The sequence below is a fragment of the Puma concolor genome, chromosome E4 (assembly GCF_028749965.1).
Source record: "Puma concolor isolate L17-30 chromosome E4, mPumCon1.1.hap2, whole genome shotgun sequence".
NCBI lineage: Eukaryota > Metazoa > Chordata > Mammalia > Carnivora > Felidae > Puma > Puma concolor.
In genome coordinates, this window is record NC_141683.1 from 54,440,138 (window position 1) to 54,467,856 (window position 27,719).

General features: G+C 42.5%; 1 protein-coding gene and 1 long non-coding RNA gene across 3 annotated transcripts in view; both read left to right on the forward strand.

The window, feature by feature from the left end:
• ANKRD45 (ankyrin repeat domain 45) overlaps positions 1-27,719 on the forward strand; it is a 338,931-nt gene that overhangs the window by 26,517 nt on the left and 284,695 nt on the right. The gene's annotated exons all lie outside the window — the stretch shown is intronic.
• LOC147572685 (uncharacterized) lies at positions 14,225-26,795 on the forward strand. Its single transcript, XR_015246268.1, has 3 exons — positions 14,225-14,758; positions 23,734-23,800; positions 26,702-26,795. It is a non-coding gene; the product is annotated as an uncharacterized LOC147572685 (long non-coding RNA).

Genomic DNA, 27,719 nt, shown 5'->3' on the forward strand with positions numbered 1-27,719 from the left:
AGGAGACTCCAGGCGCTGAACCCACAGTAGGGCAGTGGTCTCCCCGAAAGTCTGAGTTGAGGGCACAAGGGAATGTGCCGGTCAGTATCAGTCTTTGGCTGCCAAGGCCACACACGGTCCTTGGGCCCCTGGTCGTGGATGCCACAGGAATCCTCTGTGGCCGGTGCAGCCAGACCTGCGAAACGACAGAGTGAGCTCCCAAGTTCCATGCCGAATGAGCCTGCACCGCTTGTGAACCACAGGCATGTGGTGTTGTCAGTCTTTGGTTTTGGGTCCCTTTGGGGAGAGAGCCTTAGCTAGGGTTTGGATTCAGTCCAGGGACATCGCCAGGGCCAAAGTGACTCCGGTCTCGTGATCTTCCTCAAGGGCTGAAGTGAGGGCCCATGACATGGGGCTGCTCAAGTGTAGGGTAGGGTTCTAGGCCCCCTTTATTTTCGCTGGAGGGTCCCCTTTTGGGGTGGGGTTAGGGTTAGTGTTAGGTCCCTGGTGTCTCCAGGTGCCAAACCCTCAGAAGCCAGTTGTCTCCACGGAGATCTGAGTTTAGGGCACAAGGGAGGGTGACGGTCAGGATCACTCTTTGGCTTCCAAGGCCACAACCTCTCTGTGCATTGTTCTGGGAGGACTCAGGAATCCTCTCGGGCTGTTGTATCTGGGTTGGGAAATGACATGTTGAGGTTCCAGGTTCCATGCCGAGTTAGCCTGCATCGCTTCTGGACCCCGGTTGCGTGGTGTTGTCAGACTGTGGTATTGGGTCTCCATGGTGAGAGAGCATTACGTAGGTTTAGGTTTCGGTCCAGAGACGTCACCAGGACCGATGCGACCCGAGACTCATGATCTCCCTCGAGGTCTGAAGTGAGGCCCTATATGACGGTGGGTCTCAAGTATAGGGTCAGGGTTTGAGGCCGGCTTAGACTTCGATGGAGGTTTCCGTTTAGGGGTTGCATTAGACTTAGGGTTAGGTCCCAGGATTCTCCAGACATTGAACCCACAGTTGTGCAGTGGTCTCCCCGAAGGTCTGAATAGAGGGTACAGGGAGGGTGCCGATCAAGACCAGTCTTTGGCTTCCAATTTCACACAAATCTATGGCCCCCTGTAGGGTAAGCCTCAGGAATCCTCTCAGGCAGCTGCAGCCGGGCCTGGGAAATGATATCGTGAGGTTCCATGTTCCATTCCAAGTGACCCTTTACTGCTTCTGGACCCCAGCCACGTGGTGTTGTCAGAGGTTTATGGTTTGGTTCAGGGAAGTCACCAGGGTCGAAGCGACATCAGTGTTTTGAATTCCATGGAAGGATGAAATCAGGGCACATGCTCCGACATGGATCTGTTGTACAGTTAGTGTGATATATAGGGTTAGGTGTAGGGTGAGTATTCTGGTTAGGGTTACCATTAGGTTTAGGGTTAGCTCCCTGGAGGCTCCGGGTTGTTACCCCAGAGCAGAGCAGGTGTATCCCCAAAGGGCTGAGTGGAGTCACAAGGGTGTGTGCCGGTCAAGATTATTCTATGGGTTTCAAGGCTAGACATATGTATGTGCCACCCTTACTGTAGGCTTCAGGAATCCTCTTGTGCAGCTGCCGTCTGGCTTTGGAAATGTCATGGTGATATTCCACGTTCCATGTTGAGTATTTCTTCATCAATTCTGGAACCCATGTGCATGCTATTATTAGAAAATATACAAATGTATATTTTCTGATGGAATGATATCTCCCTTGATGTCTTTGCGGTGTTAAAGTGCCCTTCTATGATTGTATGAGTATCAATTCTTTACTTTAGGTTTTCAGTGTTTTGTGTATTGGATTCTCTCAGGTTGAGCACATATATGTTTACAATTGTTGTATCTTTCGTTGGATTATACCTTTTATCATTATAATTTCCTTCTTTCCCTCTTCTTAGAGTTTTATTTTTAAATGTATTTGTCTGATATAGGTATGGCTACTGCTGTTTTCTTTTGATAATTTACTTCTGTAATTACTCTCTTGTAGGTAGAGGATAGATAGGTCCTATATTTCATTTTTTCTCTCACCCAGTGCCTTTTACCATGAGGAGAGAGAGCTCGGGTATGGGAGGGCTGGTTGGGGGAAATGGGGGAAGACAGCAAGAGAGAGAATGAGACTGAATATGTATCTTAAGCAAGTTCCATGCTCAATGCAGAGCCCAATTAGGACTCAATCCGATGACCCTGGCATCATAGCCTGATCCAAAGTCAAGAGTCGAAATCTCAAGTGATTGAGCCATCCAGGCACCCCTATCTGTCCCCCTGTGCCTTTGATTTGAGCATTTATCCTGTTTCCTTTCAAAGTAATTGATAGACATATACTTGTCCTTTTATTACTTGATGATTGTTGTTTCTGAATCTTTCTGATCCTTTCTTCTCTTTCTCATTTTTATGGTTTGCTGGGTTTCTTTAGTACCACAGTTGAAATTGCTTGTCTTTCTAGTCTGCATATGTATTGGTGGTGTTTGATTTGTGGTTATTATTAGGTTTGTACCTAACCACTTGTGCATAGAGAAGTCTATATTTAGTTGATAGTTGTTTAAGTTTGAACCTGTTCTTTACTCCTCTCCTCCCCGTGTTGTAGATATGTAGTGTCATATTTCAAAACCTTTCATATCGCGAAGACTTTGGCTGATGTTTTATAGATGTACTCATTTTTATTGCTTTTGTGTTTCGCACTTTAATAGTGTCACTTTAGGTGTTTCTTTTCCACTTAAAGAGTCCGCTTTAACATTTCTTTCAGGGGTGGTTTGTTGGTTGTGAACTCGCTGAGTATTTATTTGGGAACCTCTTCATCTTTCCTTCCATCTGAATGATAGTGTTGTGGATAGACTCTCTGGCTGCAGATGTTATCCATTCAGCACCTATACCATACCGTGCTGCTCACTTATGGTTTCAAAGTTTCTTCTGAAAAACATCCAATGATAACCTTATGGGGTTTCTCTTGTAGGTAATTGTCATCTTTTGGTTTTTCTGCTATTAAATTGTTTCTTTATCACGACATTTTGCATTTTAATTCCTATATGACTTGATGTGGATCTGCTTCTGTTGAATATTTTGGGGGTTCTTTGTGCCTCCTACTTTTGGATCTGTTTTATTCCCCACATTAAGGAAGTTTTCATCTATTGTGTCTTCAAATAAATTTTCTGGTTCCATTTCTCAGAGTTTGGAGAATGAGAAATAGGGCAGAAGAGACCTATTGAAGGTTCTCTGATGAGTCACTGATTTTGCATGCGTGGAGGGTAGATTTGGGACTCAAATGAACAACCTACCTTTAATTTAAAAGAACTAGAAAAAAACAATAATCTACCAATGTCCAATGTTCTCAAAAGGGAGGAAGTAATGCATATGAGAGTGGAAACCAATGAAACTGAGACCATGAAATCAATAGAAAATATGAAGAAGGCCAACAGTGGGTTTTCTGAAGAGTGAAACGAAAATTTCAAGATTATACATAGACTATGCTAAGACAGAGAGAGGACCCAACTCAAAATAATTATAAATAAAAGGGTAGACATTACACTTGATACCAAGAAACATAAAGGAGACAAAGAGGCGACCATGGCTAAATTAGATGCCAGCAAACCGCCTACATAGAAGAAATGGATAGGTTCTTAGAAACACACAACCTACCAAGACTGTATCAGGAAGAAATAGAAGGTTTGCACAGACCCATTAAAGGAAGACTGCATCAATACAAGAAGATAACCAAAGTAAGTAAATTGAATCAGTAATTGAAATTCTCTCAGGGAAAAAAATCCCAGGAACAGGTAGATTCACTGGTGAATGTGACCAAACGTTTGTAGAAGAACTAACAGCAGTCCTCTCACTGATTCAAAAGGAATGAACACCATAAACTCATTTCATGAGACTGGGATTACCCTGGTAGGAAGCCAGAAAAGGATATTACCTGAACAGAAAACTATATGCCTGTATTCCCATGATGAATATAGATGAATACTTCCCAGTGATATACAGGCAAACCAAATTAACCATCACATAAAAAGGATCATTGACCACGATGTAGGTTTTTCCCTGTAAAGGAAGGATGCTTCAGAAATGCAAATCAATAAATAGGACCCCTCACATAATTGAATGAAAGAAAAACCATCCAGAAACTAGACTCAACTATAAATAGCAAACGGAGGATTACTAGAAGGGAGGTGGGCAGGGGGATGGGTTAAATGGGTGATCGGCTAAGGAGGGTGCTAGTAGTGAGGAACACTGGATGTTGTATGTAAGTGATGGATGGCTACATTGTATACCTGAAACTAACATTACACTGTATGTTAACCAACTGGAATTTAAATAAAAACTTGAAAAAATATATACTAAAGAAATACATAAATAAATTTAAAGTAAACAAAATAAATACATTTTTTAAATTGCTCTTAATGCTTATTTATTTTTGACAGAGAGAGAGAGAGAGAGGGGTGGCAAAATCAGGGGAGAGGCAGAGAGAGTGTGAGACACAGAATCCGAAGCAGGCTCCAGGCTCTGAGCTGTCAGCACAGAGCCTGATGCGGGGCTCGAACCCATATACCGTGAGATCATGACGTGAATCAAGTCGGACGCTCAAACAACTGAGCCACCCAGGCGCCCCATACATTTTAAAAATTAAAAAGAGGGGCACCTGGGTGGCGCAGTCGGTTAAGCGTCCGACTTCAGCCAGGTCACGATCTCACGGTCCGTGAGTTCGAGCCCCGCGTCAGGCTCTGGGCTGATGGCTCGGAGCCTGGAGCCTGTTTCCGATTCTGTGTCTCCCTCTCTCTCTGCCCCTCCCCCGTTCATGCTCTGTCTCTCTCTGTCCCAAAAATAAATAAACATTGAAAAAAAAATTAAAAATTAAAAAGAAAACTGCTGTGGCTATGTCAATAGATACACAAAAAAAGTTCTGAGAATATTTGGTATCCATTTGTGCTAAAAAACTCTTAAAAAATTCCCCATAGAGGGAACATATCTCAACATAAGAAAGGCCATGTATGTGAAGCCCATATCTAACATCATACTCTATAGTGAAATTGTGAAAGATTGTCCTCTAAGATCAGGAACAAGACAAGGATGCCCTAGATATGTGAAGGGGATTGGGTGATGCAGGCTTCTGGTTATGGAATAATAAATTACAGATAGAGGATATAGCATAGGGAACATTGAGAATGGTACTGGAATAGTGATGCATGGTGACAGATTGTAGCTACACCTGTGTTAGCGTATCAGAATGTGTACACTTGTGCAATCACTATGTTGTTCATCTGAAACTAATGTAACATACTGTATCAGCTATTCCCAAAAAACATGATTTTTTTAATAAGGTAAAAAAATGAAATAAATTTCAGTGTAAAAGAACTTGTTAATATCTAATCAAGAAATACATTAAAGTTCCAAACTAGAAAGTCACTATGTCAAATTCTGTAGTTTTCCTATACACTAACCAAATTATCTAAGAAGAAAAGAAAACAATCCATTTACAATAGCATCAAACACAATAAACTGTATAGGAATAAATTTAGCCAAAGAAGTGAAAGATCTCTGTACAGAAAACTATAACACCCGTGTACTGATATGGAAGAAATTCAATTTGGATGAAAGAAACAGGAGAACACACAAGTCAGTGAAAAGCCATCCCACGTCTGTCTTTCAGAGGATTTAATATAGACACAATGTCCATATTACCCAAAGCCATCTAGAGATTCAGTGCAATCTTTATCAAGACTCCAATGCAATTTTTATGCAATTAGAAAAACATATCCTAAAATGTATTTGGAACCACAAAAAGACCCCAAGTAGCCAACGCAAGAAAGAACAAAATAGGAGGCATCACACTTCTCGATTTCTAGCTGCATTCTAACACAGAGAAATCAGTTATGTCACTGGCATAAGCACACACACAAGACAATGGAACGGAAATTGAGAGCCCAAACTAAACCCTTGCATCAACAGTCAACTAGTATTTGACAAGGGAGTCAAGAATACACAGTGGAGAAGGGTAGTCTCTTGAATAACTGGGGCTGGGAAAATTGGATATACACGTGCATAAGAATAAAGTTTAGCACCTTATGTTATACCACTCCAAGAATTAACTTGAAATGGATTAAAGATGTAAATGAATAGTACGGAAACAAAATTCTTCCTCATCGTTTCAGCTCTTACTATGCCAAGACAGAGCTGTTGAGGTGGTGAAGGTCTGGGTGGAGAGTAGTCCTGGACATAGAAGACTGTGTGTGTGGAAAGGACTTTCTTTAGTAGTCTGGAATTATCCCTCTGATCCTTTAAGACTAGCCACTTCCTTCCCCAATTTACAGACACAGCTAGTACCAAGCTGCCAGCAATGCACTGCTTTGCCTCCTCCAACTCTTAGAAATTCTAGGTGGGACCCAGTGGGAAGGGTGGAGTTTAGAAGCACTGATGCTGCCCTGTTGAAACCAGGTGGAGAGGAAGGAGAGAGGTGCCATTCGGCTTCATTGGGGTTCAGGTATGTTAGTGTTGGTGTTGGTGTTGGATTTTTCACCAATTACCCTAACACATCTCAAAAGTTTAATTTTTGTCCTGCAGGTCCACGTGGTTTCCAGGATATTTCCTCCTTTCCCAGAAGTGCCCTCCATGTCATACCCCGTAGGCTGACATTTATCACCACCCATGGGCTTTGGACCACCCCCACCTTCTCCAAACGGGTCCTCTGGGACCTCACCTTCTTCCTCCACCATGTGGAAAGACGATATGACCAGTACGAGTTGACTTATAAAACACGTTGTGTCTTTTACTTGTTATGTGTTTGGAGGAGATGCAGTGATGGCACCACAGGGCTTTCAGGTCAGCCTGAGCGAGGACGTTGTAATGTTCTTCAAGTTTCTCAGGACATGCATGAAATGGGCAGTCATTTCCACATACTGAGCTGGGCAACACGTGTCTCTGATAGAGAAGGAAAGAGGCCTTATACATGCTGACAGACATAGGATTCCCTAGGATGTAGCTTGTACAGAGACCATGTGCTGGGCTTTCTGATGGATGAAACACACCCATAACATACTTTCTAGCTAGTTGAGACCTGAGCTGTTCACAGCTGCTTGATTAGTTATAAAAACACCTGAACCAGGGCCCTGTAAACCTTCCTCAAGAGACAGGATGAGATCCCCCTCTTGTCCTCAAGGGTCACCCCAGGCACGTGGAAAACGCTCTTTCCCTGGTAAGGGACCCGAGAGTGTGAATGAGTTGAATATAATGAAACATGTGGCGGATGGTTTGTTTTTCTTCCACACAGTCTATGAAAGTCACAATCAACCTCCATCCGCCTCCGTCCTTTATGAGACCTAAGACGTGATGCAGCTCCAATGGGAAATATCAGTTGTGTCTCTACCAAGGATGCAGAAAAAGACAAGGTAAATTCTGTTGCCAGTTTCAGTTGCAATACTTTCTGGAAACTTTTATCTGGCATTGTCTGTTTTTGTTTGTTTGTTTGTTTTATTGTTTTTTGTTTTTTGTTTTTTTTTTTTTGTCCTCTGGTATCTTTACTGTTTGATTTGCATCCTCACAAGCCTCCAGGCTTCTCCAATGTAACATCATCATGTTAGCTAGTGCCTCTGGACGCCACACGTGCATAGAGGCTGAGGACCACGTGGCTCTCACTTAGTGTTTGTGGAAATAACTTGAGGAGGATGACACTTCACTGCACCCTCAAGTCTTCTGGAGCATCTGACTCCTTCCACACCTTCTTTACATGGGATTATCCTGATTATTTTCATTTTTTCCTATTTCAGTGTACACCATGAATGTATTCAGAATGTCTGCTATGAGCCTCATGACTGGAATAGATAAAAACTCTTTCCAACATTATATTGTGTGGTTTGTGCAGTGCTGAGGGTTCTTAGAAAAATTTCAGAATTCATTACTGGTCCTTCTGTGTTGGCAAATGTACGATAGAGAATTTCTCCAGTTGTCCCCTAGGTGGAAATACTCTGAATTTTCAGAAGTGGCACGTGTAATAAAAAATGTACGTGGAACTGCAGAGAATCAGTGATTACCTGCAGGGCCAATACTTCACAGAGTTCTTCAGTTGTGTTTATAGGAGTAGGTTCTCTTGTGTCCCGAGAGCAGTTGTAATTGGTACTTTGTCTCATGATACCTTATGGGAGTTTTTCACCTGAAATTGAGACATGGTTGTGTTCATTCTTTTACGTAGAATTTCTACCTCCCTTTTACAATGGCACAAAATAGCTCTGCAACTCATATTGTATTTAAAAGCTGAATTACCTGTGAATTAAGATAAACATACTTGAGACCAATGAATATGCACAGGTAATGTGTTTCCCTCAGAAAACTCATATCCAGGCCCCAATGCTGGACTCCAGGAATCCCCATCTCCTCAGAGTTCTCTGTGGCCTTGCACAGAAGATGTGTTTGTAAGGGAGGGAAGCAGAGTGAGGACAGGCATGGGATCGCAGGTAGAGCTTTGACCTTGGGGTGGCCCTGGATCTCTGTGTGGTTCTGGTCATTTCTTTCATTCCTTCATGTTCTGTCTGTTCTCAGTGTGCAATGAAAAAGTCTGCATATCTGGTGGAAGAGGACACCAGAGAGATCCTGGACACAGATGCCTGCCTCTCTGGAATACTTTCCTTTATTAGATTGGCATTACTGCCATCAATCTTCTAGAACAGGACTCCTTGGCTTTCTGCATTTTTTTTTTAATTTTTTAATTTATTTATTTATTTTTTTTTTTTTTAATTTTTTTTTCCCAACGTTTATTTATTTTTGGGACAGAGAGACAGAGCATGAACGGGGGAGGGGCAGAGAGAGAGGGAGACACAGAATCGGAAACAGGCTCCAGGCTCTGAGCCATCAGCCCAGAGCCCGACGCGGGGCTCGAACTCCCGGACCGCGAGATCGTGACCTGGCTGAAGTCGGACGCTCAACCGACTGCGCCACCCAGGCGCCCCGGCTTTCTGCATTTTTAAACATGGGGAGTGACGTGTGGCGACAGTCGTTTTTCCTTGTGGCATCTGGTACTTTCAGGATATAGGTGGGACCTCATGGAAGGGTAGAGTTTTCTGACACTGATGCTCTGTTCTACTAGAACCCATGAATGAGCAAGGGGCCAGGTGCTGACACCTGCTTCATTGTGTTTCAGCTCCTGTGGGCGTTCTGCTTCTGTCTGTCATACCAACACACCTGTCACTTCTGTTCTGTCGGTCCCTGTGTATGCAGGAGGACCTCCTTCTTTCCCAGGTCCACCCTGCACAGATACAATTTATCACTGTTCATGGGCTCTATGGGCTGCCTCCAGCTCCTTGATGGTGGGACAGGACCCACCACCTCCACCTCGACTATTTGTGAGATGAACTGAGCTGTATGAGTTGACATGTTCAGCATGTTCAGCTTCTATGTTGTTGAGTCTTTGAGAAGATGGAGAGATGGCCTCACACGCTTTGTAATGCAAGAGTGCTGCTGGATGAGGACACTGTTAAGATTCCTCAAGTTTCTCAGGGCATACATATGTTGGGCTGTGTCATTTCCATTACTGAGCTGGGCTGCATATATCCTTTGTGGAGAAGGAAAGAGTCTTTTAATAGAAAAGCAGGCATATCAGTTCTGCAGATGTGCCCAGCACACAGTCCCTGTCCCTGGCTCTGTGAGAGATGAGGCAAACTCTTACCATCAGGGGCTTCAACTGTCCTAATGGGGAGAGAGTCACATGCGTTAAATTACATGGAGCTTCTTGGGGCGCCTGGGTGGCGCAGTCGGTTAGGCGTCCGACTTCAGCCGGGTCACGATCTCGCGGTCCGTGAGTTCGAGCCCCGCGTCAGGCTCTGGGCTGATGGCTCGGAGCCTGGAGCCTGTTTCCATTTCTGTGTCTCCCTCTCTCTCTGCCCCTCCCCCGTTCATGCTCTGTCTCTCTCTGTCCCAAAAATAAATAAACGTTGAAAAAAAAAAAAAATTTAAAAAAAAAAAAAAATTACATGGAGCTTCTGGCCTACAATAATGGCAGCTCCAGTAATGGGTCCTCAAGTACAAGAGACGGAGACATGAAACTCATGGAAATGAATTGGAGACTGTGCATGAGAAGGGAGAGCTGAGATGGTACAGAGAGGAGGGTGTTGGACTCAGTGAGATGGAGTTGGAGGCCATTTGTGGCAGGGCCCACAACCTGGGCAGGGATAGTGAGCGCAGAGTGGCATCCACACAGAGCTGCTGTATGGGTTCAAGGATAGTCCATGCAGGTATCATCTCTGAAATGTCATTGTGGCCAAAGGGCACCTAGTTCATTATCTAAATAAAGACTGTTGTTTCTCTTGGAGGTTCTCCTGAAGGTTCTGGATCCTTGTGAAAGAATGCCCTGGAGATTTGTAGTTTTCCTTGGTTCTTATGGGATGCTTGTCTGCCTAAGTTTGTGTGCCTCTGTGAGACTAAATGTGATGAAAGGTTGTAGATTAGCTGTGTGGCTTCCTTGGCCTTCACCCTGAATCAGACTCTTAGCAGGGAAATCAGGGTTGACCAGGAAACGCCCCTGCTGGAATCTTGTCACTGCATGCCTGAACCTACTGTCATGACCCTGCATGAAGCTGTACATCTCTGAAACTTCCCTCACAATTTCCAGAGGCACTGATGTGATCCTGCTGTCTCAGCCCTAATGCCAGCTCTCAGGGCCATTTCAGAGCCTCGGCATTGTAATCTGAGAAGCAGGAACAATGTTGGTCTCTGAGGTCAGTGCGATGAAGAGGTGGTTAAGCACATAAGGAATTTGTAAAATGTATGGGATGAGTGGGCATTCACCCTCCTCAGGGTGGAAATGAATGTATCTGCACACAGAAGATCATCAACAGATGTTCATTCAGTTTCATGAAACTAAGGGTATAATGCCTGAGGTTGGGAGATTGGCAATTCCTGTTTCAAAAGATACAACAAAGACCCCTGTGTTTTTTCTATTAAAATTCAGGTCCTACTTTACAAAGAAGGAAAAGATAAGTATGAGAATGTGTATATTCAGGCATCTACATCTAAAATGTGAGGTAGACATACAAATGCAGCCACACAAATATGTGCTCATCCAAGGCCACAGATGTATTGTAGAAGACAAAATGCATAGAGGAGAACAGAAGATCCCTTTGCAATAAGTCAAAATCACTTTGACATAGAGGACAATCCGTTTGAAATTTGGAGAGGACACTGAACCATTACAAACCAGCTATGGTTATTATATATTTAGAGATGGTGTCTAATCTGCCCCTTGGTCTGAATGCTTTCCCTGCCCACCCTGCCCACTCCACTTTGTCCTTCCTAATGTCCCCTAATACACTTGTCACAGTTGTGTTTCTGTGTCAGTGTCAGCTTCCAGGAAAATCAACACTCATTCCCTATCACGTGTACACTTTGGGGTTCCTGTATATGCAGTTAGCCAACACATAGTATGTACAGGATTGGTGGAAGAAGACAGATCATTCTTTGGGGTTGTAATGCCTGGAAGGGGCCTATAGTTCCATCTGAGGAGTTGGATACATCCTTTAGGGAGATCTGGTGGTGGTTGTTATATCTGTAGATAGATACTCATGAGCACATGGCATGCATGCTAGTTGATGGGGTTCGTGCTGATGAGCAGGGCAGGTATCTGTCTCCAGGAAAGGGTCTCTTCTGATGGTGAGGAATGGATTCAGGAGACCGGTAAGGAGGCCCTGCATTAACTCAGCTCTTGTGCCCTTGTGCACCTTACCAGCTTCCCCCAATAGCACCAATCTAGGTGGCCTCATGGGGGCAAATGGCGCAGCTTTTGTGGTGAGTCCCACATGATGTCCCCCATGATGTCCCACAAAGCTTCCCCTGTTGCCTTATTGAGGAATTGGGAGGGAAAAGCTCCATGGTCTGAGATAGGTTCCTTGGACACCACCCAGGAGAGTTGTGGGTAAGCATATGGCTCCTTCTACATCGGCCAAGCCAATCCACTTTGCCCCAGGCACCCCGAGACCTCTGAGCCCCTTTTTCCTCCCAGCTTAGGGAAGCAGCCAGCCCTCCAGAAGCTTTTGGGTCATGGATTAGCCACCACGGGTAAATGTCTGGCTGTCCACATGCTGCCAGCATTGCTCTAGCAAATGTCAACATGAGCAGCTGCTGTATAGGGGATTCTCCTCCATTGTGATCAGGGCCTAGGACAAAACAAGACATGAGAGAGGGAGAGACAGGAGTGCCCTGTGCTCCTAGATAGGGCTGCATGCACAAAGTAGATATCCTGAAGCCTGGGGAGAGGTGGAGAAAGAGACAGGCAGGGAGAGAGACATTGAATTTGTGATAGGGGAATTGGGCAAGTCCTAGAGAGTGAAAGGAAGAAATAGAGAGAGATGTGGTTAGAGAGAAACAGAGACAAAGAGGAAGTACAAGGAGAAAGTAGAGACCTGGTCCAGGAATGTGGATGGGGTGAGATGGGCCAGGGGAGAGGGGATGTATGAAGTGTCTCTGAGTGCTGGGGCAGAAATGGCAGGTATCATGGGCATCAGTGTTGCGTGACTCCAACATCCCTGGTGCCAAGCTTTGCAGAGGCTATTGCATTTGAAAAGATGGGTATCCCTCATTTCTCCTGGAATTGTGGGGGCACAGCCTCATGTTCTGTCATGGAGAGGGATGTCTTGAGGGAGAGTGTGCTGCTGTTTGGCAGGTAAACACTAGAGCCGCCCTGTGGGGAGGGAACCCGGACCCATCTCCCTCACTTCCCCAGGCCCTGTTGGATTTCCCCGCTGCTCCCTACCAGCTGGTCTTCCTCATGTTCTGAACCCAGGCATCAGGCATTGTGTTGCCCCCAGATCCGGCAGTCTGGACCTGGCAGAGTTGAACTGCTGATATTGATAAAAAGTATTTGACAAGAAGGTCCATATTCTCCCTCTGGAGCTAGCGGTGTGCATCAAGATCGTGGGTTTTTATCCTCCTGTCCACTGCCAAACTGAGGATGCCAGATGGTAGGTGAACCTTTTAAAACACCATAGTCTTCTCTTACATCAAATTCAAAGACATTTTCTTGTCCCAGCTTTCTTTTAATTTTGAAGAGATGGCAATTAGTAATTCAGTGCATAATGAATGGTCCTATAGGAATTTGAACTATATGACTGATGGACATTATTTCATACATCTGTATCACTAAAGCACATTTCATTGGAAATATTAGCCAAGGATACATACAGTAAATTCATAACAGATGTGTAGCTCCCTGGAAGTTGCATTCTGACCCTGTCACATATGTGTCATCAAAGATATTATTAGTGACTATTCAGATAAGCTCTCTACATCAAGATGGTGATGTTAGAGAATCTAGTATAAATGGAATTTCACAGATTCTAAATTAGGAATGATTTTTTTAAATTTATAATGTTTCTGTTTTTCTTTTTTGGAGAGAGCCTGAGGGAGGGAGGGGGGAGAGAGCAGGAGACACTGAATCTGGGGCAAATCCAGGCTCTGAGCTGTCAGGACAGAACCTGACGCAGGGCTCAATCTCGTGGACTGCAAGATCATGACCTGAGGGGAAGTTGGATGCTTAACTGACTAAGCCACCCAAGCGCCCCAGGAATGATAGTTTACTGGCAAAAAAAGGTAAATTAAAGATAGCATAAAGGATGTCAACTTTTCATTGAAATATTCTTCACACATTTGTTGTATTAGTTTTAGGCATACATTGTAGTCATTCCATATGTCTATAAATTATGTTGTACTTCAGCACAAGTGTAGCTATCCTGTGAAAGCATGCAACAATATTATTACAGGATTGACTCTATTCCATTGGCTGTCTCTTGTATCCCTAGGACTCATTCGTTCCATAGCTGGAGGCAGTTATCTCTCTCTCAAAGGTGTCAATTCTTTATCTAACCTAAATACTCTGGTGGTAAACACAATTACTTGCTCAGCATGTGTAAAATGGCGGTCTATTTTTCTGTGGACATTGCTTAAAACATTACAAATGATGTCATTATGTTAATAAATTCTGTTTCATTCTTCACTTAAAAAAAAGGAGAAGGAAAAGATTTCTCTGTGTCCCAGGCCCTGTCACTAAGACCCTTCCCATTGTGGAGAACAGGCAGAGTTGCCCAGAGCACCTTCAGTCCCTCAGCTGAGCTACCGAGGCCTTCAACTTTGCAGGAATTCCCATGGTAGCCAGCAGAGAGAGCTCAAGCACCACAGACCCGGAGGGGCAGGCTCCTCTGCCTAGGCAGTGATGGCCAGCAGAGGGCACACCATCGGCTTTTCTGACCCAGGGCACTTCAGAGCAGGAAGGGCTGCTGCTGCTCCCAGAGGACACAGGGCCTCTACCGCTGTCTCAGGACAGAGAGCAGAGCTGTGTTTCCAGCGGGTTCTGCCGCCCGCCCCAGGGGAGACCTTGGGAGCTTTGCAGCAACTTGGCATCTCCTGAGTCGCCAGAGAGAAGTTGCCTTGTTGTACTGAGTGCTGAGGAGGGGGCGCTGGGTGGCTTCCCTGGGCATGACGGTTGCGAAACAGCATAGGCCCTTGCATTTTCTGGGTTGCTCCCGTGTTTCATTCCTCAACTTCCTGGACAGTATTTGAACAAGTCGTATTTTACTAAAGGACTTGTGGATTGCGGGGTTCCACGACTTCACCTCATAGATGCAGTCGATGGTTTGTTCCAGATTCAGGCTTGTTTCTGGGAAGAAACCCCGACAGAAATTCAGAAGAACGGGAGCTGCATTCCATTAGGACTTGAATACACGAAATGTTCGTCTCAGGACCTTCTAGAAGAATGAGCTGGGACCCACTTTCCAAGTCCTGCTGGAACCAGTGACCGAGGTAAGGGCACAAACTGTCCCCCACATCATACATCCATTTTTAAAAAATTTATGGTTATTTTTCCAACCTAATGAAGTGTTTGAAAACTACAGAAAACCCGGTAGATAGATGTCTTAACCTTATGTTATCTATTACTTTAAATTGCACTTAGTAAACATACAGTGTAATATTAGTTTCAGGCGTACAATATAGAGCAACACTTCCATGCGTCACTTGGTGCTCATCCCAGGTGCACTTGGTAATCCCCAGCAGCTGTTTCATCCATTCCCCCACCTCACTGTGGAACCCCTCAGTTTGTTTTCTAGTTAAGAGTGTTTGTCACTGTCTCCTCCCCCCCTCTTTATTTTGTTTCATTTCCATGTGTTAGTGAAATCATCTGGTATTTGTGTTTCTCTGACAGGCTTATTTCACCCAGCATAACATTCTCTCCATCCACCTCGTGGAAAATGACAAGATTTCATGTTTTTATGGCTGAATAATATTACATTCCATATACTACCTCTCAGTTTATTCATCAGTTGATGGATGCTTGGTCAGTTTCCGTAATTTGGCTTTTGTAGAAAATGCTGCTGTAAACTCATGGTGCATGTATCCCTTTGAAGAATTATTTTTGTATTCTTTCTGTAAATACCTCGTAGTGAAATTGCTGGATCGTAACATAGTTCTATTTCCATTTTTTTTTTTTTTTGACGAATCTCCATATTGTTTTCCAGAGTGGCTGCACCAGTTTGCATTCCTTCCCACAATGCAAGAGGGTTTCTCTTTTCCCACATCCTTGCCAACACCTGCTGTTTCTTCATTCATTGAGTTTAGTCATTCTCACAGATGTGACCTGTTATCTCATTGTACTTTTGAATTGTATTTCCCTGAAGATGAGTAATGCTGAGCATCTTTCCGTGTGTCTCTTGGCTATGTTTATGTCACCTTGAGAAAATGTCCATTCATGTCATCTGCCACTTTTAATTGGCTTTCTCTTTTTTTGGGTGCTGTATAACTTTATATATTTTGGGCAGTAACCCTTTATCAGATGTCGTTTACAAATATTATTCTGTAGGTGTTTTAGTTTTGTTGATTATTTCCTTTGTGACATAAGCTTTTTATTTTTATGAAGTCCCATTATTTTTGCTTGTGTTTCCCTTACCTCAGGAGATATATCTACAAAGATGTTTGTACAGCCAATGTCAAATAAGATACTGCCTGTGTTAGGTATCCTCTGGGATTTTTATGGTTTCAGGTTTCACACATAGTTCTTTATTCATGTTGGATTTATTTTTGTGTATGTTGTAAGAAAGTGGTCCGTTTGTGTTTTTGTTTTGTTTTGCAGGTTGCTGTCTGGTTTTTCCAAAACCACATGTTGAGGAGACTTTAAGTTTATGTATTTATTTTTGAGAGAGAGAGAGAGAGAGAGAGAGAGAGAGAGAGAGAGAGAGAGAAAACATGCAGAAGAGGGGCAGAAAGAAATGGAGAGAGAGAATCCCATGCATACTCTGCACTGCCCTGAGATAATGATTGGAGCTGAATCCACAGTCACACGCTGTGGAGCCACACATGTGTCCCAAGAGTATCTTTTTTTCCCCATTGGATATCCTTTCCTGCTTTGTTGAGAATTAATTGACCATATATGCATGAGTTCATGCCTGGGTTTCCATTCTATTGGTCTCTGCATCTGTGTATTTGTTGTTGTTGCTTGCCAGTACCATACTGTTCTGTTCAGTACAGCTTTGTAATATAACCTAAAGTCTAGAAGCGTGATGTCTCCAGCTTTACTTTTGGTCTTCAATTTCTTTTGGCTGTTTGGGGTCTTTGTCATTCCATACATATTTTGGGACTCTTTGTTCTAGTTCTGTGACAAATGTTTTGTTTGTGTGATAGGGATTTCATTACATGTGTAGATTGTTTTGTGGAGTGTAGACCTTTTAACAGTATTTTGTTCTTCCTATCCGTGAACATGAAATGTATTTCCTTTTCTTTGCGTCCTCTTCCATTTCTTTCATCAGTGTTTCACAGCCTTTAGAGTACAGATCTTTTACCTTTTTGGTTAGGTTTATTCCAGGTACCTTGGGGTATTTGGTGCACCTGTCAATGGGATTGATCTCTTACTTTCTCTTTCTGTTAATTCATTATTTGTCTACAGAAATGCAATAGATTTATGTACATTGATTTCTGTATATTTTGATTTGTCGAATTCATATATCAATTCTAACAATTTTGGGGGGAGTCTTTCATGTTTTCTACAGAGAGCATCATGTCATTTCCAAATAAAGTTCTATTTCTTCCTTGCCAATTTGGATGCCTCTTATTTCTTTTTGTTGTCTGATTGCTGTGGCTAAAACTTACAGTACTATGTGGAATAACAGTGGTGAGAGGGATCATCTCTGTCTTGTCCCCGACCTTGGAAGAAAAACTTTCAATTTTTCCCCATTGAGGATGAGATGAGCTGTGGGTTTTTCATAGATGACCTTTATTATGTGCAGGTAGGTTGAGTACCAATATAGTTGCTAGGGGGTTTTATCGTGAATGGATGTGACATTTTGTCAAATCGTTTTCCTGCATGTCTTGAAAGCATCATATTGTTCTTATCCTTTCTTCTATTACTGTGGTGCATCATGTTGATTGATCTGTGAATGTGGAACCACCCTTGCAGTCCGGGAATATATCCCACTTGATTATGGTAAATGATTCTATTAATGTATTATTGACTTTAATTTGAAGGTATTTTGATGTGGATTTATGCATACATATTCATCGGGATATTGGTCTGTAGTTTTATTTAAAAATTTTTTAAACATATTTAAAGTATTTATTTACTTAGAGACATAGAGTACATAAAAGTGAGGGAGGGGCAGAGAGACAGGGAGAGGGAGAATCCTGGCCATGCTCCACACTGTCAGCACAGGGTCCAAGGTGGGACCCTTGCAGCTCCATGTGCTGCAAGATAATGTCCTAATCCAAAATTAAGATTTGGACACTAAACCCACCGAGCCACACAGGAGCCCTGGCAGTTTTCATTTTTAGTGGAGGCTTTGACTGGTTTTGGTATCAGGGTAATGATGGCCTCATAAGATGAATTTGTAAGTTTTCCTTATTTTTAAAAATTTTTTGTAATAATTCGAGAAGAATACATATTAGCTCTTCCTTAAATGGATGGTAGAATTCATTGGTGAAGCCATCTGGCCCTGAACTCTTGTGTTGGGGGGAAATTTTTTTATTACTGATTTGATTTCTTTTTGTTTTCAGATTTTATGTATCTTCCTGTTTCAGTTTTGGTAGTTTGCATGTTTCTAGGAATTGTTCCATTTTTCTCAGAGTGTCCAATTTGTTGCATATAGATTTTCATAATATTATCTTCTAACTGTATTTTTGTGGTGTTGACTGTTATTTCTCCTGTGTTATTTGTGATTTTATTTACTTGAGTCCTTTCCTTCTTTGTGAAAACTCTGCCTAGGAGGTTTTCATTTTTATTACTGTTTTCAAGGAACCAGCCCCTGGTTTCATTGATTTGGTCTAGTGTAGTTTTGGTTTCTATATTCCTTATTTCTGCCTTAATCTCTATTATTTCCTTCCTTCGGCTGTTCTTCTCATTCCTTTAGTTATAAGTTAGGATTTTTTGGGATTTTTCTTGCTCTTTATGGTAGGCTTGTACTGCTATATACTTTCATCATAGAGTGCTTCTGCCGCATTCGAAATATTTTTACCAGTGTATTCTCATTTTCATTAGTTTCAGTGTATTTTCTCATTGATTTCCTGTTTGACCCATTCATTTGGTAGCATGTTATTTAACCTCCCTTTATTTGTGGCCTTTCCCCCTTAGTGTGTGTGTGTGTGTGTGTGTGTGTGTGTGCGCGCGTGTGTGCGCGTGTGTGCGCGCGCATGCACATGTGGTTAACTTAAGTTTCTTAGCTTTGTGGTCAGAAAAAATGCTTGGTCTGATCTCTGTCATTGGGTACCTGTTGAGGCCTGCTTTGTGACCCAGAATGTGATCAGTTATGGAGAATGCCCTATGTGCACTTGAAAAGTATGTGTACTCTGTCATTTTAGTATGGAGTGTTCTGAATATATCTGTTAAACCCATCTGGTCCAGTGTGTCATTCAAAGCCATTGTTTCCTTGTTGATTTTCTATTTACAGGTTCTGTCCATCGATGTGAGTAATGTGTTAAAGTCCTCTAATATCGTTATATTATTATAAATGAGTTCTTTTATGGTTGTTGTTAATGTTTTATATACTTGGTGGTTGCATGTTGGGGGCATCAAAATTTACAATCATTGGATCTTCTTGTTTGGTTGTCCCCTTTAGTATGAGATAGTGTTTGTCTTCATCTCTTGTTACAGCTTTATTTTTTAAATTTAAGTCTTAGTTGACATACAGTGTATTCTCGGATTCGTGAGTAGAATTCAGTGATTCATCCCTTACATACAACACCCAGTGCTCATCACAAGTGCTCTTCTTAATACAGGTCCCCCATCTAGCCCAGAGCTGACCCATCTCCCTCTATGAACCTTCACTTTTTTTTCTCTATCATTAAGAGACACATGTGGTTTGTTACCACTCTTCTCTTTTCCTGCCCCCTTCCCATGTTTTCATCTGTTTTGTTTCTTCAATTCCACATGAGTGAAATCATATATTTGTCTTTCTCTGATTGACATATTTCACTTAGCATAACACATTCTAGATCCATCCACATCGTTGCAAATGGCAGGATTTCATTCTTTTTGAAGCTGAGACATATTTGATTGTATATACATATGTATGTATGTATGTATGTATGAATATATACACATACACACACACACACACACACATGCATATACATGAATACACAGACACACACATACACAGACCCCACAACTTCTTTATACCTTCATCACTTGATGGATACTTGGGCTTTCTCCATGATTTAGCTACTGTTGATAAAGCTGCTATAAATATTGGGTGCATGCAATTTTACTACTAGGTATTTACCTAAAGGGTACCAGACTACAGTCTTGATTTTAAAGTTTTTTTGCCCAATATAAGTATTGGTACTTGGTTTCTTTTGGTATTATTGGCATGATAAATGTTTTTTCATTCCCTCAATTTAAATCTGCAGGTGACTTAAGTCCAAATAAGGCTTTGTAGGCAGCACCTAGATAGGCCTTGTTTTTTTTATTTTTCTTTTTTTTTTTCTTTTTTTTTTTTTTTTTTTTGTCCATTCTGTCCCCCATCCAATGTCTTTTGATTGGAGCATTTAGTCGATTTACATTAGAGTAATTATTGATAGGTATATATTTAGTGCCCTACTAGTTGTTTTACCATTGTATCTTGATGTTTTCTCTGATCCTTTCTTGTCTGTGACAATTTTGGTCTTTCATTTCCACTAAAAGAGCCCGATTTATATATTCTTTTCTTTTGACTGGTAGTATATTTCTTAACTTATTTTTAATATTTTTTCATTTTTAAAATTTAAGCCCAAGTTAGTTACCTTACTGGGAATACAGTTTCAGGATTAGAATTTAGTGATCTGTCAATTACAAGATATATCCAGTACTCATCCCAAGTGCTGTCTCTAATGCCCATCACCCATTTAGCCCATACCCCTATTCAGTAACCCTCCAGGAACCCTGAGCTTCTTCCCTCTATTTAACGGTATCTTATCGTTTGACTCCATCTCTGTTTGTATCTTATTTTTGCTTTCCTTTCACTACGTTTTTCAGTGTTATGAATTCTCTCATCTGTGGAATTTAATATGATGTGTGTCTTTCTCTAGCAGTTATTGGGTGGACTCTTTAGGGTTTTCTATATATAGTGTCATGTAATCTGCAAATCGTTTCATTTCGTTTGTCTGCTGGCTGTGGCTAGGACTTCCAGTAATTTGTGTACTAGAAGTGGTAAGAGTAAACATCCTTGTCTTCTTCCTGACCTTACAGGAAAAGCTCTCAGATTTTCCCCATTAAGGTTGATTATAACTGCAGGGTTTTCATAGACAACCTTTATGACGTTAATGTATGTTTCCTCTAAACCTACTTTAGGGGGTTACATGCATGAACGGATGTTGTACTTTGTCAAATGTTCCTTTCCGCATGTATTGAAATGACTGTATGCTTCTTTTCTTTTCTTTTAACGTTTATTAATTTTGAGAGAGGCAGAGCGTGAGCAGGGGAGGGGCAGAGAGAGAAGGAGACATAGAATTCGAAGGAGGCTCTTGGATCTGAGCTTTCAGCACAGAGTCTGACGCGGGACATGAACTCAGGAAGCATGAAGTCATGACCTGAGCTGATTTCAGACTGTTAAAGGATGAGCCACCCAGATGCCCCGATCATCTGGTTCTTATCCTATCTCCTGTTGATGTATTATATCACATTGATTGATTTGCGAATACTGAACCACCTTTGTGGCTTGGGAATAAATCCCACTTAATTGTGGGATATATTTACAGTTGTTATATCTTCTTTTTGGATTGTACCATTTACTGTTATATACTGTCCTCCTCTGTCTCGTGTTATGTACTTTTCTCAAGTGTATTTTTTTCTGATACAAGTATTGTTACTCCAGCTTTCTTTTGACATTCATTTGTATGATGTTTATCCTATCATTCTTGAGGTGTAAAGTGGGACACTTGTAGGCATCTGAATCTGTTTTGTTTTTTCATCCATTCTTACTCCCTACCTCTCTAGATTGGAGCATTCACTCCATTTCCCTCAAAAATGATTGATATGTATATATGTATTGTCATTTTATTGCCTGTTTTGTTGTGGTTTCTAATGATTTTCTCTGATCCTTTCTTGCCTTTCTTTCATGTATTGCTTATTTTCTTTAGTGATATATTTTTATTTCTTTATCTCTATTCTTAGCATATTTATGACTGGTTTTAGGATATGGCTACTGTTAGGTGTTTATATAACCTCTTCTGCATTTAGCAGTTTGTATTAAGTTTATGGTCATTTACCTTTGAACCCATTACTTCTTCCTCCCTAGGTTTTTGGCAGATGTTATTATATTTCAAATCCATTTCTCTGAGTACTTTAACTGTTTTTCCAGAAATGTTCATTTTTTACTTGAATTGTGTCTTCTACTTCTATACTGTCACTGTTTGTCTCCCCTTTCCACTCAAAGAATCCCTCTTAATATTTCTTGCAGGACTGGTTTAGTGGTACAAACTCCTTTAGTTTTTGTTTGGGAAAGTCTGTGTCTCCTTCATCCTGAAAGATAGCCTTGCTGAATAGAGTATTCTTGGCTGCTGATTTTTCCATTCAGCACTTTGAATATGTGATGTCACTCACTTCTGGCTTGCCAAGTTTCTGTTCAGAAATATGTAGCTAGCCTTATGGGTCTTCCCTTCTAAGTTAAGGACTGTTTTGCTGCTTTTACAAGTTTTTCTTTATTCTCACCCTAATTTGCAAGTTTGCTTACAATAGGTTTGTGTGTTGGCCTGATTTTGATGGGAGTTCTCTAGTCTCCTGGATGTGGATGTTTCCCTCCCCCAATTAGGGAAGGTTTCAGCTATTGTTTCCTCAAATAAATTTTCTTCCCCATTTTCTCTTCCTTCTGGACACCTACAATATGAATATTATTATATTTCCTGTAGTCACGGAGTTCCCTTAGTCTCATCTCACGTTGCAGAATTCTGTTCTCTCTCTTTGGTTCAATGTGATTAATTTCCATCACTCAGTCTTCGACGTCACTAGTTTGTTCGGCTGCTTCTTCCATCCCTCTGTTGTTTCCAGCAAGCATGTTTCTCCTTGATTGTGTCCTCAGTGTCTAACTATGTTATATCTTACCTCTGTCAGGGGTCTCACTCTTCTACTCATTCCACAACTCCAGTGAGTATCCTTATGATCATTGCTTTAAATTCTGTATCAGGTATGTTACTTATATCTCTTTGGCTTAGATCTCTGGCTGTGGCTTTGACTAGGTCTTTCACTGTAGATAAACATCTCTGTGTGTCCATTTTGTCTGTCTCTCTGGCTCTATTTCCCTGTGTTAAGAAAGTCAGCTGTGCCTTCTGATCTTGAAATTAATGCCGTTATGAAAAAGGGGTCCTGGAGTCCTCAGCAGTGCACGTCTCCGTTTATAGGCCCTGGACCTTCAGGAGGATATCGTATGGGTATTGCTCACTCCCTGCTGTTGTGTCTGGGTTACTTTTCCTTTCAGTGCAGGGGTCTTCACTGATTGTGTGCCTATTGTGGGCTCTGCTTGCTCTCAGTGGTGTCAGCGGGACCCACGCAGGCCAGCTGAGTCAAGAATCAGCATGAATACATGTGTCTCCTGTGGCCTAAGCATTGTGTGGAATGCCATGTTTACGTTGCGTCTCTACACAGGCAGGGACCTGGCTATCACTCATCCTCCTGGATAACCCAGGGCTGGGTCAGCTGACCTCCAAATACCAGGATCTAAACTCAAGGGAATTCAGCCCCCCTGGGTTTTAATGCCCAATGTTGTGGAGATTAGTCTTCCCTGTGTCACTCCCTGGTGTGAGGGCTCACTTTTTCTGCCCCTTCTGCAAGCAGACAGCCTCCACCTTTCTGACCTTCCTAACTTTTCTGATGCAGCTTCTCTCTATTTAGGTGTGGAGTTTCTTCTGCCAGTCTTTGGATCCCTCTCTGGTTCATGGACTTGGATGTTCTGCAGTTGAGAACATGGGACAGGGTGAGCTCAGGGTCCGCTTACTCTGCTATTATTAATTTTTTAAATGTCTTATTATTTTGGATTTTTGAGACATGGGCTGACTCATATCACCAGTGCACTTCAGGATTAGAAAGGAACGTTCCCACATTTGCTTCTAGTATTTTGTGCTTTGAAACTCTCTTTAATGAGGTATAATTTACATATAACAAAGAGCCTCAATTTAAAGGGTATAATTTGATGAGACTTGATCTCATGGATACAGCACCATGAAGTCATATGGTTGCTCTCTAAACCTTAAATCATGATCCCTTTGTGTCTAGAGCTAATGTTGCTTTTGAAGTAAGGACTTTTTTTTTTTTTTAATGTTTTCAGATATTGGCCAGGTGTCTGAATGCCTGCACTAGGGTACCTACCTCCTTTTCGGATAGACTGTATTCCCGTAAGTATTGCCGTCGCTCTACCTTTGGACTTTATCCTGCATTGTATCTTTCAGTCTGTTCACTTAATTTTGTTGGAGTACTTTAATGCTGAGGGATACATAATTGGATTTATTTTCACTAAATGGTACGAGCTGCAGTTCCAATCGTGACAGAAAGCACGTGTTTCCTGTGTTAGGTACTCAAGAGCAAGGCAGATACCCTGGGCACTTGAGATGAGTATGTCACTCGGTGTTTTGCCAGCCCTCTTCCCTTCCGTGGGAGACAAGGGTCTCGTTTTGGTCACACAGAAATGTAGGTGAAGTCAGCAGAGAAGGGTCCCTTCTCTTCTCTTCCATTTGTCTCTCAAACTCCCTGTCAATACCTTCTGCCTGTCCCTTTTCCTGACTCAATCCCCCAGGCCCACTGGTCCATTCCAGCCAAGATAAGGGTGTCCTCCACCTGCTGGCCTCTGCTCTGCCATCACTCAGTGAGGAAACTACAGGAGGATTATGTAGTTCATGGGTCTGATCAAGAAATCTCTGCTCCTCAGAGCCCTCCTACACGTGGTGCTGTCTGTGGGGACCTGGCATCCTGGGCGTGGGTCTGACCCTCACTCCTCTCTACAGTCACTGCTGGTTCCTCATCCTTCTCCACCATTAGATCTCAGCCATTTCCTAAGGACAGATACCTGTCTGACCCCAAGGCACCATGGAGTCAGGGAATATTTCCAAATAATTGAGCATAAGCACCCCATCAATCTAGATATAGGTAGTTCCCATCACCCTGGAAAACTCCCTCAGGTTCCCCTGAGCTGAGTTGTTAACAGTCTTAGTTTAATGAACTCCCGTGACCATCTTTTTTGGAGGATCATTGTGTGGAGATATCTTAATGGAAACTGTGAGAAGTGTGAGGGGACACTTCCCAGAGATTTTGCAGATGCTTTCTGCACTGAATGTCTTCTTTTTCTCTTGTTCTTGGAAACAAATGTTATCCCTGTTTTCACAGATACCACAGCTGAGGCTCTGTGTAGGTCCCACTGAGAACTGGTATTAGGGCTGAGACAGCAGGAACACAGGCAAAGCGTCATAATATTGTGAGAGAAGTTTGAGGAGATGCAAAGCTGTAGTCAGGATGATTACAGGGGTCCAGCAGTGGTGGCATCTGGCCAGCCCTGAATTGTAGGATGACTCGGCTGATCTAGACTCTATCCACTTTTAGTCTCACTGAGGGATATGAACTTGGGCATACAGCATTTTCATTAGACCAAGTTAAACTCCCCATATCTCCAGGGCTCTTTTCCCCCCACAAATACCAGAACCTTCAGGAAAATCCAGGGAGACAACAATCTTTTTAGATGATTACCTGTGTGCACTTTGGCAACACACTGACATTTTGGAGATGAACAGTGCATTGTGCACTGAGAGCAATCCCACATAGCAGCTCCGTATGGACCTCACACTCCCTGCTCAGGCTGTGGCCAGGAATGACCTCCAACTGCATCTCACTGACCCCAACACCCTCCCCTCTGCACCTCCTCAAACTCTGCTTACTGTACTAAACTTCCCTTCTATTCCTGTATGATTCAAGGTTCCCCCGTTTTTGCCCTGGATCCTTCACTGGTGTTTCCATTTTGGTGATTACAAGGTCTGAACCATTTAATGAATGTCCCTCTTTCACACAGGACACTCAATGCTCTAAAAGTTAGAGAACCCAACACATTGTGTCTCCAACAAACGCACCAGTACTGCTGCTACGTCTGCTTTTGTGTAAAAAATCCTCTTTCATTTGACAAGAGAAACGTATAGCTCACTGTATTACAGGGACATGCCACTGCCCATTGTATGTATGTCCTGAGAAACTTGAGATATGCTACAGTGTCCTCAGGCAGTTTGTAGTTGGATTGCCAAGACTCACAGCTATCTCTACATCATTGCCACAAAGTCAATCATGAAGAAGATGAATATACTTTACCAGCCACTTATCCAGTTCAGGTCCTCTTAACAAATAGAGTAGGTGGAGGAGGGGGATGTGGCCTATAGCCCATGACTGGTGGTGAAGGGTGGTCCACGGGGTACAGCCTGCAAGGCAATCCTGGGAAAGGACCAGGACTCTTGCATACAAAATAGCCTGCGGAAAAGAAATGAGAGGTATGTTCATAGGACAGAACAGAGCACCAACACCAGCAAAAAGCAGAAACCCAAAGCAGCAGTGCTCATATCCTACTAGCTTCCCCACCACCAGGTTCCAAGAGGACAGCATCAGTGCCAAAATCTCTACCCATACTTTGGGTTCCAATTACAGCTTTGGGGTGGGAAGAGGATGTGATTGGGGTAAACTAATGTCCCCACGTGTCTGGAAACGTAGGAACAGGAAGGGCCCTTTTCCTAGAAGATTTATAGGCTGAATACTAAATTAACAAAGTAGCATATTCCAAATAGGAAGGCAACTGTGTCCAGGATCACACTCCACCCTTCATCCCCTCCACCACAGAGGCTGTTTATTGTGTTGTGAAGAACTACAGAATTAAGAAGGAATGACAATCCCAGTGTCCACACATGGAATCATAGCCCTCGTGGCTCAAAGTTCTGCCTCTAAGCCCCTGCCTGTGCCCAAACTACTGTCCCGACAATGGGGTCTCCTCCTCTCTGGAAGTGCTATCCATGGGCACAGAGACATATGGGGAGTTGGGGATCCTGAGGGCCTGTAGAGGACCTGGGAAAGCATGCTCTTAGAGAAACAGGCAGCCTATACATATTAGTTGACCTATACATGTTAGTTAGGTTCAGCTAATTTATTTGAATTCAGAGTACTTCTCAGCTTAAGTACAGTACATTTTGCAGGGTAATTGTGTTCTCTGGAAAAATGAGCTGAAATTCTAAAAGACAAAATTAACACAAATGCACTTTGATGTCTGGTGTAAGTTTCCATGTTTTAGCTGTACCTGTGACACAGGACACAAGAGAACGTGCTCATGTGAACACTAGCGAAGGACACCGTGGGGACTTGCCACACAGGTAATTTTGGATTTTTTCTCTTCACAAATTAAGTTTCAGTGCATGTTTTCTATGGCAAATATGCCACCTCTTATAGTTCAGAGTCTTTGTGACCAGGGCACATCTGAGGGGATTCTGGACAGCATGTTTACCCAAATGTTGATGGGTATGAAGTTTACTTTGTCTAAGACCATTCTAAATGACACATACAAAAATATAAGTTGGAGTGAAGGCAGTTCACATTTTGAAATTGTAAGGATACCCACAATTTTTTCTGACCATGTTAAAACCCTCAATAGAAGCAAACAGGAGAGGAAGAAACAGCAAGAGCAATGATTCCACATTGAGGAGATCCACAAAGAATGAGGCAATGTAGGAGACTTCCAAGTGGAATGTAGTGTCATCCTCCTTGATTTATTCCAGGAACACATTGGAAAAACCCTATGGTCCCCACCTTTAGGAACGCTTAGCTGCTCAAGTTACCACAAACAGATGCCAGTTGGAAAACAGGGAAGCCCAGACTCAGCGGTAAAGGTTTTGCATTTGGGAAAAAAACAAAAACAGCAGACAGACCATACTTCACACAAACCAGAGACAATGTCAGGAGAGTGTCCTGTACAGAAAGATGTGGCTGTCCGTAAAGACTTAGAACTGAAAATGGCCACAGCATTTACTTTGTGCTTCTCTGCAGGTTTGGCAGAGCCAGTGTCGATGTCACTCTTGGTTGTGACACCTACTTCTGGACCTGCAAAAAATCCTGGAAGGGATGGAGGTTTATTCTGATTTGAGTCCACTGTTTGGAGATCAAAAACAAAAGACCCTCCCCTGATACTTCCGACAACTTAAACTCTTTGCCCCAGTGAGATCCCAAATGACATGCACAGGGTGTCCCACATGCCTCCGGTGATCCCCCAAAATAACTTGAAGAACCATCCCTTATAACGTG